This window comes from Carassius gibelio, chromosome B18, assembly GCF_023724105.1.
Source record: "Carassius gibelio isolate Cgi1373 ecotype wild population from Czech Republic chromosome B18, carGib1.2-hapl.c, whole genome shotgun sequence".
In the NCBI taxonomy this organism is placed as follows: Eukaryota; Metazoa; Chordata; class Actinopteri; order Cypriniformes; family Cyprinidae; genus Carassius; species Carassius gibelio.
In genome coordinates, this window is record NC_068413.1 from 25,651,449 (window position 1) to 25,670,193 (window position 18,745).

General features: G+C 39.6%; 1 protein-coding gene and 1 long non-coding RNA gene across 2 annotated transcripts in view; both read left to right on the forward strand.

The window, feature by feature from the left end:
• LOC127977424 (genetic suppressor element 1-like) overlaps positions 1-18,745 on the forward strand; it is an 870,445-nt gene that overhangs the window by 70,910 nt on the left and 780,790 nt on the right. The gene's annotated exons all lie outside the window — the stretch shown is intronic.
• LOC127977449 (uncharacterized) lies at positions 3,785-12,606 on the forward strand. The gene is made up of 3 exons (XR_008158225.1): positions 3,785-4,764; positions 4,890-4,959; positions 12,121-12,606. It is a non-coding gene; the product is annotated as an uncharacterized LOC127977449 (long non-coding RNA).

The window sequence follows — 18,745 nt, forward strand, 5'->3', positions numbered from 1 at the left end:
TAGACAATTTTTGCAATCTACTCAACTGCAACACAGATATAAAATACTGTATGTCCAGAGATGTATAAAGTACTAGAGACCCATACTTGAGTAAAAGTACAAGTGCTCTATCAAAAAAGTGACTTGAGTAGAAGTTGAAGTGCTCTTTAAGCACCACACTTAAGTAGAAGTACTAAAGTATTCAACATTTTTTGTACTTAAGTATTGCAAGTAGTCTATTTTAAAATTTACTACTCAAGTACTGAAAGTAAAAGTAGAAGTATTGTGTTATGTAGCTATTAAAGAAAGTAGTCAAAAGTTTGAACATATTGTTTTTACTATTTCAAATGATTATAACCTAAAGGACAATCACAATTCCTTTGACTGTAACTTCTTGTAAACAAAAAACGGTTACTAGGGTTAGTTAGCCCAATTTGCAAAATTATGTCATTAATAACTTACCCTCATGTTGTTCCAAACCCGTAAGACATCAGAGGGTCATTTAGAATTTTTTGAAGCATCGAAAAGACATTTTGGTCCAAATATAGCAAAAACTATGACTTTATTCATTGTCTTCTCTTCCGTGTCTGTTGTAAGACAGTTAAAAACAAAGCAGTTTGTGATATCCGGTTCCAGAACGAATCATTCGATGTAACCGGATCTTTTTGAAACAGTTCACCAAATCGAACTGAATCGTTTTAAACGGTTCGCGTCTCCAATACGCATTAATGAACACAGATGAATTAAGCTGTTAACTTGTTTAATGTGTCTGACACTCCCTCTGAGTTAAAACAAACCAATACCCCGGAGTAATTAATTGACTCAAACAGTACACTGACTGAACTGCTGTGAAGAGAGAACTGAAGATGAACACCGAGCCGAGCCAGATAATGACTCGTTCACGAGTCAAGAACCGTTTCTGTCAGACGCGTCCGATTCGTGAACCGAGGAGCTGATGATACTGCGCATGTGTGATTTAGTGTGAAGAAAATCGACACACAGAGCGTCTGAAACGAACTGATTCTTTTGGTGATTGATTCTGAACTAATTCTGTGTTAATGTTATGAGCCCAGGTGCAGTCAACGCCAATGATGCCATTGCATCGAGCGCAAAAGAATCGGTGAACTGTTTTCTTCAACTGGTTTATTGAATCGAACTGTCAGAAAGAACTAACGTTACTGGTCATCCGAGAACCGATGCAACCTGTTCTTGACTCGAGTCATTATCTGGCTCGGCTCGGTGTTCATTTCTCTCTTCACAGCAGTTCAGTCAGCATGCGCAGTCTTCTTAATCGCTTGATTCGCTCAAAACCTGCCATGCCATCTACAGTTCTGGCAGTGGTTTGTACGGAGCCCTTCTGGAACCACTTTGTCAAAAAAAAAAAAAAAAACTAACTCGTGGCCTCAAGATAAGTTAACTCGTGGCCTCAAGATACTAACTCGTGGCCTCAAGATACTAACTCAAGATACTAACTCGTGGCCTCAAGATAAGCTAACTCGTGGCCTCAAGATAAGCTAACTCGTGGCCTCAAGATAAGCTAACTCGTGGCCTCAAGATAAGCTAACTCGTGGCCTCAAGATAAACTAACTCGTGGCCTCAAGATAAGCTAACTCGTGGCATCAAGATAAGCTAACTCGTGGCCTCAAGATAAGTTAAGTCGTGGCCTCAAGATAAGCTAACTCGTGGCCTCAAGATAAGCTAACTCGTGGCCTCAAGATAAGCTAACTCGTGGCCTCAAGATAGTGAAATGTCTGACACATGGACCCTATGTTATTAAACTGGACCCTGTACTGTAGTGCAATGTAATACTTCACATTCTGTGCAATATTATCTGTTTTAATATTCAGTGTAATAGAATTTGCTGCAGTTCTGTTTCTATTTATTTACTAGTACTGTTCATCACAATCAATTCAATTCTGTTAATACAGTAATATAAATTTTGTAGGCTGCATTTCCATAGTCCTTTATAATTCTTCTTCATATTTTATAGCATATTTTTATACTTTTTACATGTATATAGGCTACTAGTTTATTTACCAACTTCTATTATTATTTATATTCCTTTAAATGTCTTGATGTGCACATCAACTGTGACACAAGAATTGTCCCCCGGGTTATCAATATCAATAAAGATCAAAGTATTTCTGATTCTGATTTTAAGATAGCCTGTAGTAGTGTGCAGACTGGTTCATTAATTATTGAAGTGTTTCACATTTTGGAAAAGCATGTCTGTGTAGCCTACGATAAAACGTCAGCAGAGGGCGTTCTAGGCTTAGGTCAAGGTACCTCCGTCTGGCTGTATGTATTTATGTGTATTTCCCAGTTGACGGCAAGGAGTTGCGGGATGAGAATGCGTTAGATGATCATATGAATAATTAGCATAACAAGTTAAGCAGGCTAGTTCAACATTAATGGCTATCAAGTCCGATAAAATTTGTAACATTAGTAACAGAGACTAAGATAGCAGTGACTTGATAGCCATTAACATTAAATTAGCCTGCTTAACTTGTTATTCTAATCGTTAATGCTTCCAGCTCAAACACCTATAAGAGATCGCTAACACATGTGACCAACTGGGCGGCAACGTCATCCGAATGCAAAGAATTATGGGTATGTTTGGCCAGTTAACATCGTCTGGCATAGCAGGCTAGTGTTCTGGCATGAAAATAATGTTTAATTATTTTAATGTATTTACATGTTAAATATGTAAAGAAACTGAAATTAAGTTGGTTGTTACTACTATTTAAGTTATGTAATTGTGTTTGCAACCAAAGAACACTGATTTTGCACAATTCTTCCTTAATAAAGATAAAGGAGGCAGAATTACATTCAATCTTTGTGTATTTTATTTACAGACATGGCTAAAAAAACATTACATGTGAGAAGAGACATTACAAAATCTTTTTTTAGAAAAAAAAAAAAAAAACATTTTACATATTAGATGTGAGCATGATGTATAATTCTAACATGACACCTTCACAACAATACTTGGACACATTGGTCAAAGCACAGCACACAACCACAATTATTATCCAGCAAAGTCTTCAGCTAAGTCACATGAGTGGTGTGGACAGTGTCCGGCGATGGGAGAGGATTCTCAGGATCTTCCATCTCAGGTGCAGGTGTAATGTCTGACAGTAACAATATAAAGAAATCGTGTCATATCACAACCTCTATTCCTAAGGATTCCAGATTATCTATACACAGGGGGCAACATACACTACCGTTCAAAAGTTTGGGGTCAGTAAGATTTTTAAATGTTTTTAAAAGAAGCATCTTCTGCTCACCAAGGCTGCATTTATTTGATAAAAATATTTATAATAATAAGAACAGTAATATTGTGAAATATTATGACAATTTAAAATGACTTCTCTATTTTAATATATTTTAAACTAATTTATTCCTGTAATCAAAGCAGGATCACACTCCAACATTTCATAGACAGGTTTGACTGCAAACACAGTCACCAAATAAATTGCAATGTAGCCTAGATGTACAACATTTAAAACTGATTAACGTTACGCTTTAATACACTGGTAACTTTAGTTCATTTTCTAGCCATGTCATGCTAGTTAACAGTTAACATTTACAGAGAGTTATTTTAACTTACCTTTGTGAAAATGCTTTGAACACCATCGTGTGTGGTGGAGTGTTATCGAAGGTAAGCTTGGCCTCCTTACCGCTGCTATCCACAAGCGTGTACGTCTGTGCAGACTGCAAGACGGGGGCGTAACTTGAAGTTGTCCAAATCACACAGAACCACGCGAGACCTCAAAACGATAAATTGTTGGCAATATGGCGGCACAGAGTACAATATTGGTTACGTTTTAAGGGAGGCAGGGATTTTTGGCAGGATTTGATTCATGATGTGTGTGTAGATATTAATGTTAGGGGACAATGTGAGAGTGTACGTTTTAGTAGGAAAACGTATTATCTAACCCACACTCCGGAACAGAAGAGGGCGGTAATGCACCAATAAGCTGGATGCCAACCGCCGTTAAACTGGAAGGAAGACGAATATGACAGCTTGCTGTGAGAGTCAACGGTGAGAATATATTTTTTTTCCGAAATAATTATTTCAATTGAAGTGTATAAGTCATTTTCATACAGTGGTATTGTTTTTGGAGTTAATAATTTATTAAAACTAAGGCGTAAGGTAAGCAACATATAAGCAAAAGGTCTAAAGACGCCATCCCCAGGTATCACAGGCTCAATATGTCTGTGACCTACATAATATAGCATATTTGTGATTTAGCTGTAAACATGTTTTATAATGCATAACTAACAGTGAAGCTCCATTAAGTACACGACTCAATAGTAGATTTACATAAACTATATATACTTCTTGAAGACTATTACTAAAATGTCTATTTATCATCTGAATGGATAATGTTTGATAAGTATTGTAGATGAGCACATCTAACAGACATGAAACAGGTGTCTGAGTGATATCTGTGTGTGATAGAATTGTGTGTAGAATTCACTTTTGTCAACACTGCTATAGATGAATGTGAGTCATGTAAACAAACAAATCTACATAAAGTAACTAAACATAAGTAATCTATTTTATTTGTCCATTTGCAATATGGATAATTTAAGGAACATTTTTGTTGGATAAAAAGTGAGTTACATCAGTTATTAGTTCAACATGTAAATGCAGTATATCACAGATATATGACAGAGGAGACTGACTCTTGTCTGGATGTTACAGGGACAGATGAGACACATATGTGTTTATCTGCTGTAGAGTAACTGATGAAGGAATGCTGCCATCAAAGGATTTGTGTAAGTACACTACAAAAATAAATGAAACATTTTAAGTCTTAAGTTGTATTTTATTTTAATAAATGTAATTTTAAACAACTATTACACCTCCTTTCTTATTCTTGATTTCTGTGCATTTGCTGCAGATCTTTTGTGGTGGAGCAGGACCTGCAAGGAAAGATGAAAAAGAGGGAAAACCTGAAACAAAAGAATAATGTAATGAGTTTTTGTATTGTTGTTACGTGACCATGATAATAAACCAAACTGGTACAACATAACATACAAAAACCATAGACGCAGTGACATTGCAAAAATAATTTAATTTAATGCAATAATGATTTTTACATAAACAGAGCGTGGTGGTAAAAATAACAAAACAAACAGAAGGAAAATCCTGATCTCACATAACTACAACACAAGATAAAACTTACCTACCTCCCGACCAAAAACAAAATACAATGTTTACCGTGAGTCTTCCGGGTCCTCTAACTGCTGCACTAACTAAACTAAATAACATGAAAACACCAGTCACCAGAATCTCCACCACCACCGCTCTAAAAATCAATTATAAACAAACATCAATCCCATACCGGAACACGTGCTTGTGGAAACGGAAATATTAACTCAACACAAAAAAAACCTCCACAAAGATCATAAGCTGAGCCGTGCGAGCCCAGCAAGACACCACGGAGCTGCGCTCCGTCTGCCAGCGGGAGCGGATGAGAATGAAAGGAGAGCCCGCCTCGTGGTACGTCAAACAAGGCTTCTTTAAAGTGGGTTGCCCCACCCACTAACAGCAAACACCTGGACATCATTGACCTAGAGGAGAAAAAATAAATAACGGGAGCATAACCGCAATTAAGCAGCTCAAACTATTCAAATCGCTTAAAAGCGTAACACCCCCACCCTTAAGAAAAAAAATTGGGGTTGAAATCAATAATAAATAAATACTTACAAATAAATATTTACAAACCCATTAACATTCAGCAATGGCACCAAAACCCTGCTAAACGAGAAACAAAATTAGTGCAATTTTTTTTTTACAATTTGTTTTCAAGTTTATCCCAATCAAGCACGAGACAATGCATCTGCAACTACATTGTCGCGTCCTCGAATATGCCTGATCTCCAAGTTGTAACCTTGCAGTATCAAACTCCACCGCATTAAGCGCTGGTTAGAATTGCGCATGCGATCAAGAAAAACCAAGGGGTTGTGATCTGTGTATACCACAACCGGATATGCAGCACCTCCCACATAGACCTCAAAGTGCTGAAAGGCAAGCACAAGAGCAAGGGCTTCCTTCTCTATGGTCGAATAAGCACGCTGATGACAGTTAAATTTGATGACAGTTAACTGATGACAGTTAAAAAAAAACAGACCGGGTGTTCAAGACCATCCCTGTCTTGTTGTAGAAGAACAGCTCCTGCTCCTAAATCACTCGCATCAACCGCAATAGAAAAAGGCTGCGAAAAATCAGGAGCGGCTAACACAGGCCCAGTAATCAGCAGTGCTTTAACAGACTCGAAAGCAGCCTGACTCTGTGGAGTCCAATTGTAGGTCACTTTCGGACTGAGCAAATCAGTGAGGGGCGAGGCAAAAGCAGAGAAATTTTTGCAAAATGACCGGTAGTAACCTACCATGCCAAGGAAGCGACGAAGTTCGCGACGAGTGGTTGGAGGAGGATAATTCAAAATCGCTTCAACTTTAGACTGGACAGGACGCACCTGCCCACGACCAACCACTTTACCCAGATATACTACAGTAGCCTGGCCAAACTCACATTTAGCCAGGTTAATGGTTAAATTAGCCTCCGATAACCTACGAAACACCGTGGAAAGATGGGCCATATGAGAAGGCCAGGTGGCACTATAGACCACCAAATCATCCAGATAGGCTGCGCAGTTAGGCACACCATCCAGCACGCCATTGATGAGCCTTTGAAAAGTGGCGGGAGCGTTTCGAAGGCCAAAGGCCATGGCGGTATACTGTAAAAAATGATCTGGCGTGACAAAAGCTGAAATCTCTTTAGCACGAAGGGTCAACGGAACTTGCCAGTAACCCTTCAACAGGTCAATTTTACTGACAAATACAGCTGAACCCAGGCGATCAACACAATCATCGATACGCAGTAATGGGTAGCTGTCAGGCTTTGTAACTGCATTCACCCTTCTAAAATCTGTGCAAAAACGCATGGAACCATCACTTTTTGGAATGAGTAAACAGGGCGAACTCCATGGACTATTACTAGATTCTGCAATGCCATTTTCCAACATAAACTTTACCTCACTCTGAAGCAACAACCTTTTGTGTGGGTTTGTACGATAAGGATGCTGTTTAATTGGAAATGAGTTCCCCACATCAATGTCATGTTCTATTGCCGTTGTTCGACGAGGCACATCAGGAAACAAATTCTCATGTTGTTTAATCAAGGAGATTAAATCATTACGTTCCAATGTGGATAAACTAGACAAAAATGAATCTAGATCATTAAGAACCTCAGAATTCTTCATTCTCCCTTCAATTACCTCCATCGATGGAATACGACCCTCATCTTCAAACAAAGCACTGGCCACAGCACCCGGTTGTACCGACGAAAATGCACTTTCAGGTTGTGCCTCAACTACCAACGAGGCAACAACTCCAGCGTCACACTTCTTGGATGGTGGCAGGCTCCTTACGCAGGCCTCACTATTTCTGACAGATGGAGAGCAAGGAGATTTGAGCTCAGAAATTGAATCTTCTCGACCACAATACAACTTCAAACGGTTAATATGACATAGTGTGGTCTTTCTCTTTCGATCAGGAGTCGAAATGACATAATTCAAATTACTCACCCGCCGTTCAACACAATAAGGCCCAGTGTAACGAGCCTGCAAAGCAGAACCCATCACAGGAATCAACACAAGAACTTTATCACCAGGACTGAAACTTCGAAAAACAGCCTTCTGATCAAACCTCTGCTTCATTCGTTTTTTACAGAGACCTAAATTCTCTTTAGCCAACTGGCATGCACAACTGAGCCTATTACGCATGTTGGACACGTAATCACACAAACTGACAGACTCCTTAGGCTCAACTAGCCATGACTCTTTTAACAGCTTCATAGGCCCACGAACCATGTGACCGAAAACAAGTTCTGATGGGCTAAAACCCAAACTCTCTTGTACTACCTCACGCACAGCAAAAAGAGCAAACAGTACACCTTCATCCCAATCACGTTGAAACTCAAGGCAAAAACACTTGAGCATACTTTTCAAAGTCTGATGGAACCTCTCAAGTGCACCTTGAGTTTGCGGATGATACGGGCTGGACGTAACATGGTGGACAGCGAGCTGGCGCATAGCTTGAGCAAATACACGGGACATAAAATTAGTACCGCGATCAGTCTGAATGGTTTTCGGAAGACCAAAAAGAGAGAAAAAACCCATCAGGGCCTTAACAATGACAGGAGCTGTAATTTTACGGAGCGGAATAGCTTCTGGAAAACGAGTCACGCTACACATTATGGTGAGTAACCATTATGGTGAGTAACCGACTTTGTTCGGGGCAATGGGCCAACACAGTCTAAGATAACGTTTTCAAAAGGCTCAGACGTAACCGGAATCGGCTGTAAAGGTGCAGGTGGAATCACCTGGTTAGGTTTGCCAATTACCTGACATAAGTGACATGTTCTACAATATCTCACGACATCTCTTTTAATACCTGGCCAAAAAAAATGGCGTAAAATTCTGTCAGTGGTCTTATTTACACCAAGATGACCCGCAAAGTGATGGTCATGAGCTAAACCCAAGACTTTATCACGAAAGGAGACTGGGACAACAATTTGTAAGAAAACTCTCCACTCATCTTGTGCTGAGGCCATAAGAGGTCTCCACTTGCGCATTAAGACACCATCTCGTAAAAAATAGCCATGCGGCGAATGCTCAATGTCTTCTTCAGACATAGCTTCTGAAAAAAAAGAAGCAAGAGATGGGTCAATTTTCTGTTCCTTAATAAGCTGCTCTCGACTCATAGAAAATTTAGGAACATCAGAAGGGAACGATACTGAAGCAGAATTCAAAGGTAAATCACTATCGTTAAAGAGTGGAGGTTGAGCAATAAATGTGTCACTAAGATTAAGTTGATCCTCAATTTCATCCTTTTTTTCATTTCTCACCATAGCACGAGTAACCACGCTAGACGAAAAAACCTCAGGGAAGTTAATTGACAGGTCATCAGTACAGGTTTTTGGAGCTACATGAGACACTATGGGACAAGGCAAGACCTTTCCACCACACAAGTCGTTACCAAGTAGCACAGCTACGTTTTCAATAGGCAAGGAGGGGCATACACCCACGGTAACATTGCCAGTAACCAAGTCAGACATAAGAGAAATCTCATGCAGAGGGACACTAACATAACCCATTTCAAATCCACGTACAAGAATACTATCACCAGTAAAAGTCTTATCACTGAAAGACAACACATCTTGCAAAATAAAACTCTGTGAAGCACCAGTATCACGCAAAATTTTTACAGGAATTTTTAAGTGCTCACCTGGCAAAGAAACAAAGCCATCCATTATAAAAGGCGCAAAACTATGATTGTTAGTATGGGTGTCATCCCTACTCACAGGCAAGTTCGAAACACACAAACCCACCTCTGATCTATAAGAAGCGGATTGACTCGCTGCCTTATTTTTACGCTGTAGCGAATAACACTCAGACAAAACATGACCACGTTTCTTACAATAAGCACAGGTTGGAGCTGTAACATTAGGTACCGACGGACGCCGATCTAGAGGGCGGGCAGAAACAGGCACGGTTTCTCTAGACATCTTGGACACATTTGGATGACTTGAAGCGTTTTGTGCGAATTTAGAATTAGAAGGAACACGCTTATGAGTGAGTACATACTCATCGGCAAGCACAGCTGCACGAGCAGGAGTTAAATTCTTATGCTCACTAACATGAGTAGCGATTGTTTGAGGAAGACCGTTTTTAAAATCTTCAAGAATAATCAAATCACGAAGAGATTGAAAAGTTTTTACTTTTTGAGAGCTAAGCCATCGATCAAATAACATTTCTTTTTCTCTAACATACTCGACAAATGTGAGAGCGTCAGGTTTCTGATAACTGCGAAACTTTTGTCGATAAGCCTCTGGCACAAGAGCATAAATGCGTAAAACAGCATGTTTAACTTTTTCATAATCAGCTGCGTCTTCAAGAGTTAACGAGGAATAAGCCTCCTGCGCTTTTCCAGTGAAAACGCATTGTAACGTCATGGTCCAAATCTCTTTGGGCCACTTAAATGTTGTCGCTACACGTTCGAAATGTGCAAAAAACTTATCAACTTCGTTCTCATTAAAAGGTGGAACAAGGCGAATGTTACGGGTTATGTCAACTTGATCTGCGTTGAATAGAGCACCAGCCTCACGAGCCTTCAGCTCGAGTTCTTTCATTCGCAATGCCTGCGCAAACTCAAGATCTTTCAGTCTCAATTCGTGTTCTCTTTTCTCTCGCTCTCGCGCTGTCTGTCTATCAGCTTCCAAACTAGTCTTTTCACGTTCCCACTCAATTTCCTTTTCTCTTAACTGTAAACGTTTCAATTCTAGTGCTGCCTTACTAGGTGAAGGTGGATCAATAGGAAGACGCTTACCCTGGTCAGGCAATGCAGATACAACAGGAAACACTTTCCCAAACACTCCAAGTTCTCGCAAATCTCCCAGAAGCTTATCCTGAAGCTCAGCCTTGGAAGGGCTACCACTCACCTCAAGTTTATAGTGGCCAGCGATTCTAACAAGGTCATCACGTGTAGCAGTTAACAAAATATCCTGTGAAGGAGCGATAACAAATGCATCTAAATCAAACATTGCTAAATGGCACAAAAATACTTTACACTAGAAAAGAAAAAAAAAGTCACCAATATCTACGGCACAAAAGAACAAAGGGCAATCACAACCAGCTGATGCGCTCTTACAGCGCACAGTGCAACCACCACAGAAAAAGATTTTCACGAAGGGAAAATCGGATTTATTCAAAAATGCCTGATATGGTTCAGAACCCGGCTAAACGAGCCCCCATTTATGTTACGTGACCATGGTAATAAACCAAACTGGTACAACATAACATACAAAAACCATAGACGCAGTGACATTGCAAAAATAATTTAATTTAATGCAATAATGATTTTTACATAAACAGAGCGTGGTGGTAAAAATAACAAAACAAACAGAAAGAAAATCCTGATCTCACATAACTACAACACAAGATAAAACTTACCTACCTCCCGACCAAAAACAAAATACAATGTTTACCGTGAGTCTTCCGGGTCCTCTAACTGCTGCACTAACTAAACTAAATAACATGAAAACACCAGTCACCAGAATCTCCACCACCACCGCTCTAAAAATCAACTATAAACAAACATCAATCCCATACCGGAACACGTGCTTGTGGAAACGGAAATATTAACTCAACACAAAAAAAACCTCCACAAAGATCATAAGCTGAGCCATGCGAGCCCAGCAAGACACCACGGAGCTGCGCTCCGTCTGCCAGCGGGAGCAGATGAGAATGAAAGGAGAGCCCGCCTCGTGGTACGTCAAACAAGGCTTCTTTAAAGTGGGTTGCCCCACCCACTAACAGCAAACACCTGGACATCATTGACCTAGAGGAGAAAAAATAAATAACGGGAGCATAACCGCAATTAAGCTGCTCAAACTATTCAAATCGCATAATAGCGTAACAATTGTGTATGTGTATTTTTGTAGGACATGGAAATGTCTGTAGACTGGTGTGTGCACTGAGGGTGGAGAAGACCACAGCATCATCCTGGAAATGATCGAGAGTCACAGATGAGACGCTCCATCACTCCAGCTCTTACTGTCTCATCAGGACCAGATGCTGCTGTGGTGTCTTCATCCTTAGTGACCCCAGAGCCAGTGAGAGCATCTAGAGAAAGACCACAAGACACTGAGGATGTGATTTTGGTAATGTTTGTTCAGCTGGTTAATGTTTAAACAATGAAGGCCGACTTTCAGAAGCTTCAAAAGCATCATCAAAAAATGTGATGGAGCTTTTATCTGAAGTGATTGACAGTGCTCTTATTACAGGGGCCTACAATCCCCTGATCAACCTGGAGAAGAGAGCCCTGCTCAAGGACACACTGGTGTTCCTGTGGCTCAAGTGGTAGAGCATTGCGTTAGCAGTGCAAGGTTTTGGGTTCGAATACCAGGGAACACATGTTAGGTAAAAACTGTTAGTCTGAATGCACTGTAAGTCAATTTGGATAAATGTATAATTTATTTATAAATTTGAACCACTTCAGTGGTTTAGCCCACTACAAAAGTAATAAATCAGTGCATATACTTGTAAACTCTGTGTAAATGTTTTTCAGGTAGTCGTGCTCATGGGGTGCAGGCACATGAAAGTTCGGAGCAGACACAGCGGTCAGATTGTCCTGCACGTGTTCTTCTGCTCTCGCTTCAAGGTTGTGTGGTTCAGAGAGCCGTCATCATGGTCTTCCTCATCCTGTTGCTCAACGACATCCCTGTTGAGAAGAGTGAGATTGTGAAGTGCAGCGGCAGAACTATATCAGCTGTGTTCAGATCGCAGGAGGATGTTGGGTTCACCATCTGTAAATACATGATTGTTAGAACAAGAAGTTTGAATGAAGCTTTGTATCGTGTTGTTGACTTGTGCATGTATGCATTTATTGTGATGCTAACTTTTATACATTATTTTAATCATTTAGACATGTTTTTTTTGTTCTCAGTAAATAAAATATAAATATTTTATCCATTCATGTATTTATTGCTTGACTGAAAATGGATGTATTCACATCGACTGCATTTATTTAACTAGTATATATTCATGTACAGCTGTGAAAATACATTTGGTTTTTTTACTAAAATGTCATTTTAAGAAAAAAAATATATAATTATTGGTTGGCATTTATCGTTATTATTGCATGGTAAGTGTTGGGGTGGGCAAAAGATGCAATTCATTATGGGGTAATGTTAATTTTCGAGTAGTAATAGTTACATTTTTAGAGTGTCAAATCAACAGTCTTCTCCAAAGGTGAGATCTTCGAGCAGCTGATCGAAGTACCCTTTGTGCAGATATTGCAGAGTCACTGTGAGGTGTTTGTGCACCTGACCCACTTTTTTATTATTATTGCCAAATTATCACATAAAAGATCATGGTAAGAGGTTGTATCTGACATAAACAATAATAATGCGATAAAACAGTAAATAAAAAAATTATGTGTTCATCATAGTATGAGATAATATAAAAGAAAAACGTTTTTCACGTAAAATTATTTAAAACAATATTCAAGAGATAACGATTTTGGGTTTTCTAATAAAAAACAAATGCTTTAAGGATAACACTTGATCACATTAGAGTTAAAAAATATAAAAAAAAATAAATCAACAGTATTGGCTATACTACAATCACAAAATAAAAAGGCAGCCGTTTCTGCAACATGTTCTTCATTATCAATTACAAATACAATAAGTAAACCTGTCACTTATGTCTTTTACGTTTTTGTGCTTGTTTTAACTTTGTAGGCCACATGATCAACATAGCGGTTGATGATATACAATTTGGATTCATACTTCATACAAATGCATTTAGGCTGTAGAGTATAAACTCTTTTAGCGCTCCTTAAGTTAGTACTTATTGAAATTAAGTGCCTAATTAAAGGGTATGCGGTTTCTAACGCATCCCGACAAAATCTCGTTTTGAGATCTTGCGTGGTTCTGTGTGATTTGAACAACTTCAAGTTACGCCCCCGTCTTGCAGTCTGCAGACAGACCCTTCTCGCTATCCATGCCATTCGTCGCCTTTTTGTCACCTCTGAAACATGGCTTGTACTATTATTTTTCCACGCTGGAAAACGATAAAATGATATTCCATTCTTAAGCTTTATGCCACTTCTATCGTGAGAACGACTATTGCAGTTTATAGGTACAGTATCTTGAACACTATGTTCTTCCCTCATACTAAGAAGTCTAGCGCCTAATGCTTGTGCTGCGGATTCCCAAAATGCTTTGCGTTCACCACAGGGAAAACATCATGATGACAACACATTAGCGATCTCTTATGTCTTGCAGTTATCTTAACTCAGTAATTTGCCATCTAACTAAATGTTAACCATTCTAATTAAAACACTCTTACTTCTGTAAAGTAGTCACAATTAATTATATGATCATCTAACGCATTCTCATCCCGCAACTCCTTGCCATCAACTGGGAAATACCGGGAAATACACATAAATACATACAGCCAGACGGAGGTACCATGACCTAAGCCTAGAACGCCCTCTGCTGACGTTTTATCGTAGGCTACACAGACATGCTTTTCCAAAATGTGAAAGACTTCAATAATTAATTAAAGCTGCAAGCAGCGATGAACGGGCCCTCCCACCCGGGCTCACCAGCAGCGAGTGGCTTTAGTTAATAGGTGAACGGTGAGAAATATGCGTTTAAACTCATAAATATAAGTAGAATATATCAATGTTTATTCCAAATATGTGCCAATCTTCCTGTTGCCAGCAGGTGGCGCTATCATTATAGTGGAATATTGCCCTTCAGATGTGTTCAGGGCAGGACTTTTGCCTGAGTGACAACAACATCCTATTTCATGGCGAAACATCAAAATTTGTCAGGCCGCCATGGACACGCCCTTTAACGAAACCTCAAGATCTTCGCAATTTAAGATCGCAAAAGGGTTTAGATTACACTGACCAAGTTTGGTGTTGATCTGAATAAATCTCTAGGAGGAGTTCGTTAAAGTCCAACCCCTGAAAATGGCCAAAACAACACTAATTTTGCAGAGAAAATTCTAAATAACTGACTTCCTGTTGGGATTCGGATTTCGTACCAAGATACTTTTTCGTAGATATTGGTGTGTTACATGTGTGTACCGATTTTTGTACATGTACATGAAACATAGCTTGAGGCGCATTTATCGAGCCATTTTGCCACACTCGATGAAATATTGGCCTTCAGATCTGTTTAGGCCAGGACCCTTATCACACAAGTGAAGTTTGGGCAAGATCGGACATTTTATGCCTGAGTTATAACATCTTTTATTCCCATGGCGAGACATCGAACTTCATCACGGCGCCATGGACACACCTTTTAACAAAAACTCAAGATCTTCACAACTAAACATCACACAGGTCTTTAGATTAGACTGACCACAAAAAAGACATTGATGTCATAAAATTTCTAGGAGTAGTTTGTCGCAGTGTAAAATATGTAACTTCCTGTTGCCAATAGGTGGCGCTATGACTATAACTGAATATTGGCATGTAGATCTGTTCAGGTCAAGAGTCTTATCCAACATGTGAAGTTTGTGGCAGATTGGACATTGTATGGCTGAGTTACAGCAACTTCCTTTTTCATGGCGAAATATCGAAATTTGTCAGGCCGCCATGGACCCGCCCTTTAATGAAACCTCAAGTCCTTCACAATTTATTATCGCAAAGGGCTTTAGATTACACTGACCAAGTTTGGTGTTGATCTGAATAAATCTCTAGGAGGAGTTCATTTAAGTACAACCCCTGAAAATGGCAAAAACAACACAAATTTTGAAGGGAAAATTCAAAATAACCGACTTCCTGTTGGGATCCGGATTTCGTACCAAGAGACTTTTTTGTAGGTATTGGAGTGTTACATGAGTGTACCAATTTTTGTACATGTATGTGAAACATAGCTCGAGGCGCACTCCGTTGAAAGTGTATAGGTGGCGCTATAGAGCCATTCTGCCACACCCAGTGGAATATTGGCCTGCAGATCTGTTCAGGCCAGGACTCTTATCACACATGTGAAGTTTGGGGAAGATCGGACATTTTATGCCTGAGTTATAACATCTTTTTTTCCCATGGCGAGACATCGAATTTCGTCGCGGCGCCATGAACAAGCCTTTTAACGAAAACTCAAGATCTTCACAACTGAACATCGTACAGGCCTTTAGATTAGACTGACCACAAAAAAGACATTGATGTCATAAAATTTCTAGGAGTAGTTCGTCGCAGCGTAAAATATGTCACTTCCTGTTGCCAATAGGTGGCGCTATGACTATAACTGAATATGGGCATGTCAATCTGTTCAGCTTCAGAGTCTCATCAAACATGTGAAGTTTGGGGCAGATTGGTCATTGTATGTCTGAGTTATAGCAACTTCATTTTTCATGGCGAATCATCGAAATTCGCCAGGCCGCCACGGACACGCCCTTCAACGAAAACTCAAGATCTCCGCAATTTAACATCGCAAAGGCCTTTAGATTAGGCATACCAAATTTGGTGTTGATTTGAAAAACTCTCTAGGAGGAGTTCGTTAAAATACAACACATGGAAATGACCAAAATTACACAAAATTTGCTCATAATATTAAAAATAACCGACTTCCTGTTGGGTTTAGAATTTTGCTCCAAGAGTCTTTTTTCTAGGTATTGGTGTGTTACATATGTGTGCCAATTTTCGTGCATGTACGTGAAACATAGCTGGAAGGCTGTTGATTTTCTTAGTATAGGTGGCGCTGTCGAGCCATTTTGCCCACACCCTCTTCTGAATCCTATATCAGACGAAAATTTTCACCAGGTTTGACGCGTGTGCAAAGTTTCATGACTTTTTGAGCATGTTAAAGCCCTCAAAAATGCGATTCATTCGGGAGAAGAAGAAGAAGAATAATAATAATAATAATAATAATAATAATAATTAAAGCTGCAAGCAGCGATGAACGGGCCCTCGCACCCGGGCTCACCGGCAGCGAGTGGCTTTAGTTAATAGGTGAACGGTGAGAAATATGCGTTTAAACTCATAAATATAAGTAGAATATATAAATGTTTATTCCATATATGTGCCAATCTTCCTGTTGCCAGCAGGTGGCGTTATCATTATAATGGAATATTGGCCTTCAGATGTGTTCAGGGCAGGACTTTTATCGAACATGTGAAGTTTGGGGAGGATTGGACATTTTATGCCTGAGTTACAACAACATCCTATTTCATGGCGAAACATCGAAATTTGTCAGGCCGCCATGGACACGCCCTTTAACGAAACCTCAAGATCTTCGCAATTTAAGATCGCAAAAGGCTTTAGATTACACTGACCAAGTTTGGTGTTGATCTGAATAAATATCTAGGAGGAGTTCGTTAAAGTACAACCCCTGAAAATGGCCAAAACAACACTAATTTTGCAGAGAAAATTCGAAATAACTGACTTCCTGTTGGGATTCGGATTTCGTACCAAGATACTTTTTTTTAGATATTGGTGTGTTACATGTGTGTACCGATTTTTTGTACATGTACGTGAAACATAGCTCGAGGCGCACTCCGTTTAAAGTGTATACGCACTCCGTTGAAAGTGTATAGGTGGCGCTATCGAGCCATTTTGCCACACTCGATGGAATATTGGCCTTCAGATCTGTTCAGGCCAGGACCCTTATCACACAAGTGAAGTTTGGGCAAGATCGGACATTTTATGCCTGAGTTATAACATCTTTTATTCCCATGGCGAGACATCGAACTTCATCACGGCGCCATGGACACACCTTTTAACAAAAACTCAAGATCTTCACAACTAAACATCACACAGGTCTTTAGATTAGACTGACCACAAAAAATACATTGATGTCATAAAATTTCTAGGAGTAGTTTGTCGCAGTGTAAAATATGTAACTTCCTGTTGCCAATAGGTGGCGCTATGACTATAACTGAATATTGGCATGTAGATCTGTTCAGGTCAAGAGTCTTATCCAACATTTGAAGTTTGGGGCAGATTGGACATTGTATGTCTGAGTTACAGCAACTTCCTTTTTCATGGCGAAATATCGAAATTTGTCAGGCCGCCATGGACCCGCCCTTTAACGAAACCTCAAGTCCTTCGCAATTTATTATCGCAAAGGGCTTTAGATTAGGCATACCAAATTTGGTGTTGATTTGAAGAAATCTCTAGGAGGAGTTCGTTAAAATACAACACATGGAAATGACCAAAATTACACAAAATTTGCTCATAATATTAAAAATAACCGACTTCCTGTTGGGTTTAGAATTTTGCTCCAAGAGTCTTTTTTCTAGGTATTGGTGTGTTACATATGTGTGCCAATTTTCGTGCATGTACGTGAAACATAGCTGGAAGGCTGTTGATTTTCTTAGTATAGGTGGCGCTGTCGAGCCATTTTGCCACACCCTCTTCTGAATCCTATATCAGACGAAAATTTTCACCAGGTTTGACGCGTGTGCAAAGTTTCATGACTTTTTGAGCATGTTAAAGCCCTCAAAAATGCGATTCATTCGGGAGAAGAAGAAGAAGAAGAAGAAGAAGAAGAAGAAGAAGAAGAATAATAATAATTAAAGCTGCAAGCAGCGATGAACGGGCCCTCGCACCCGGGCTCACCGCCATCGTGTGGCTTTAGTAAAAAGGTGAACGTTGAGAAATATTCATTTAATGTCCTAAATATAAGTGGAATATATCCCATATATGTGCCAATCTTACCGTTGCCAGCAGGTGGCGCTATCATTATAATGGAATATTGGCCTTCAGAGGTGTTCAGGCCAGGACTCTTATCAAACATGTGAAGTTTGGGGAAGATTGAACATTTTATGCTTGAGTTACAACAACTTCTCTTGCTGTGGCAAGACATCAAATTTTGTCATGGCGCCATGGAAACGCCCTTTAACAAAAACTCAAGATCTCCAAAAGTTAACATTGCACAGGCCTTTAGATTAGACTGACCACAAAATATATGTTAATCTCAAAATAATTATAGGAGTAGTTTGTTGCAGCGTAAAACATGTCACTTCCTGTTGCCAATAGGTGGCGCTATGACTATAGCTGAATGTGGGCATGTAGATCTGTTAAGGGCAGAAGTTTTATCTAACATGTGAAGTTTGGGGCAGATTGGACATTGTATGTCTGAGTTACAGCAACTTCCTTTTTCATGGCGAAACATCGAAATTTGTCAGGCCACCATGGACACGCCCTTTAACGAAATCTAAAGATCTTCGCAATT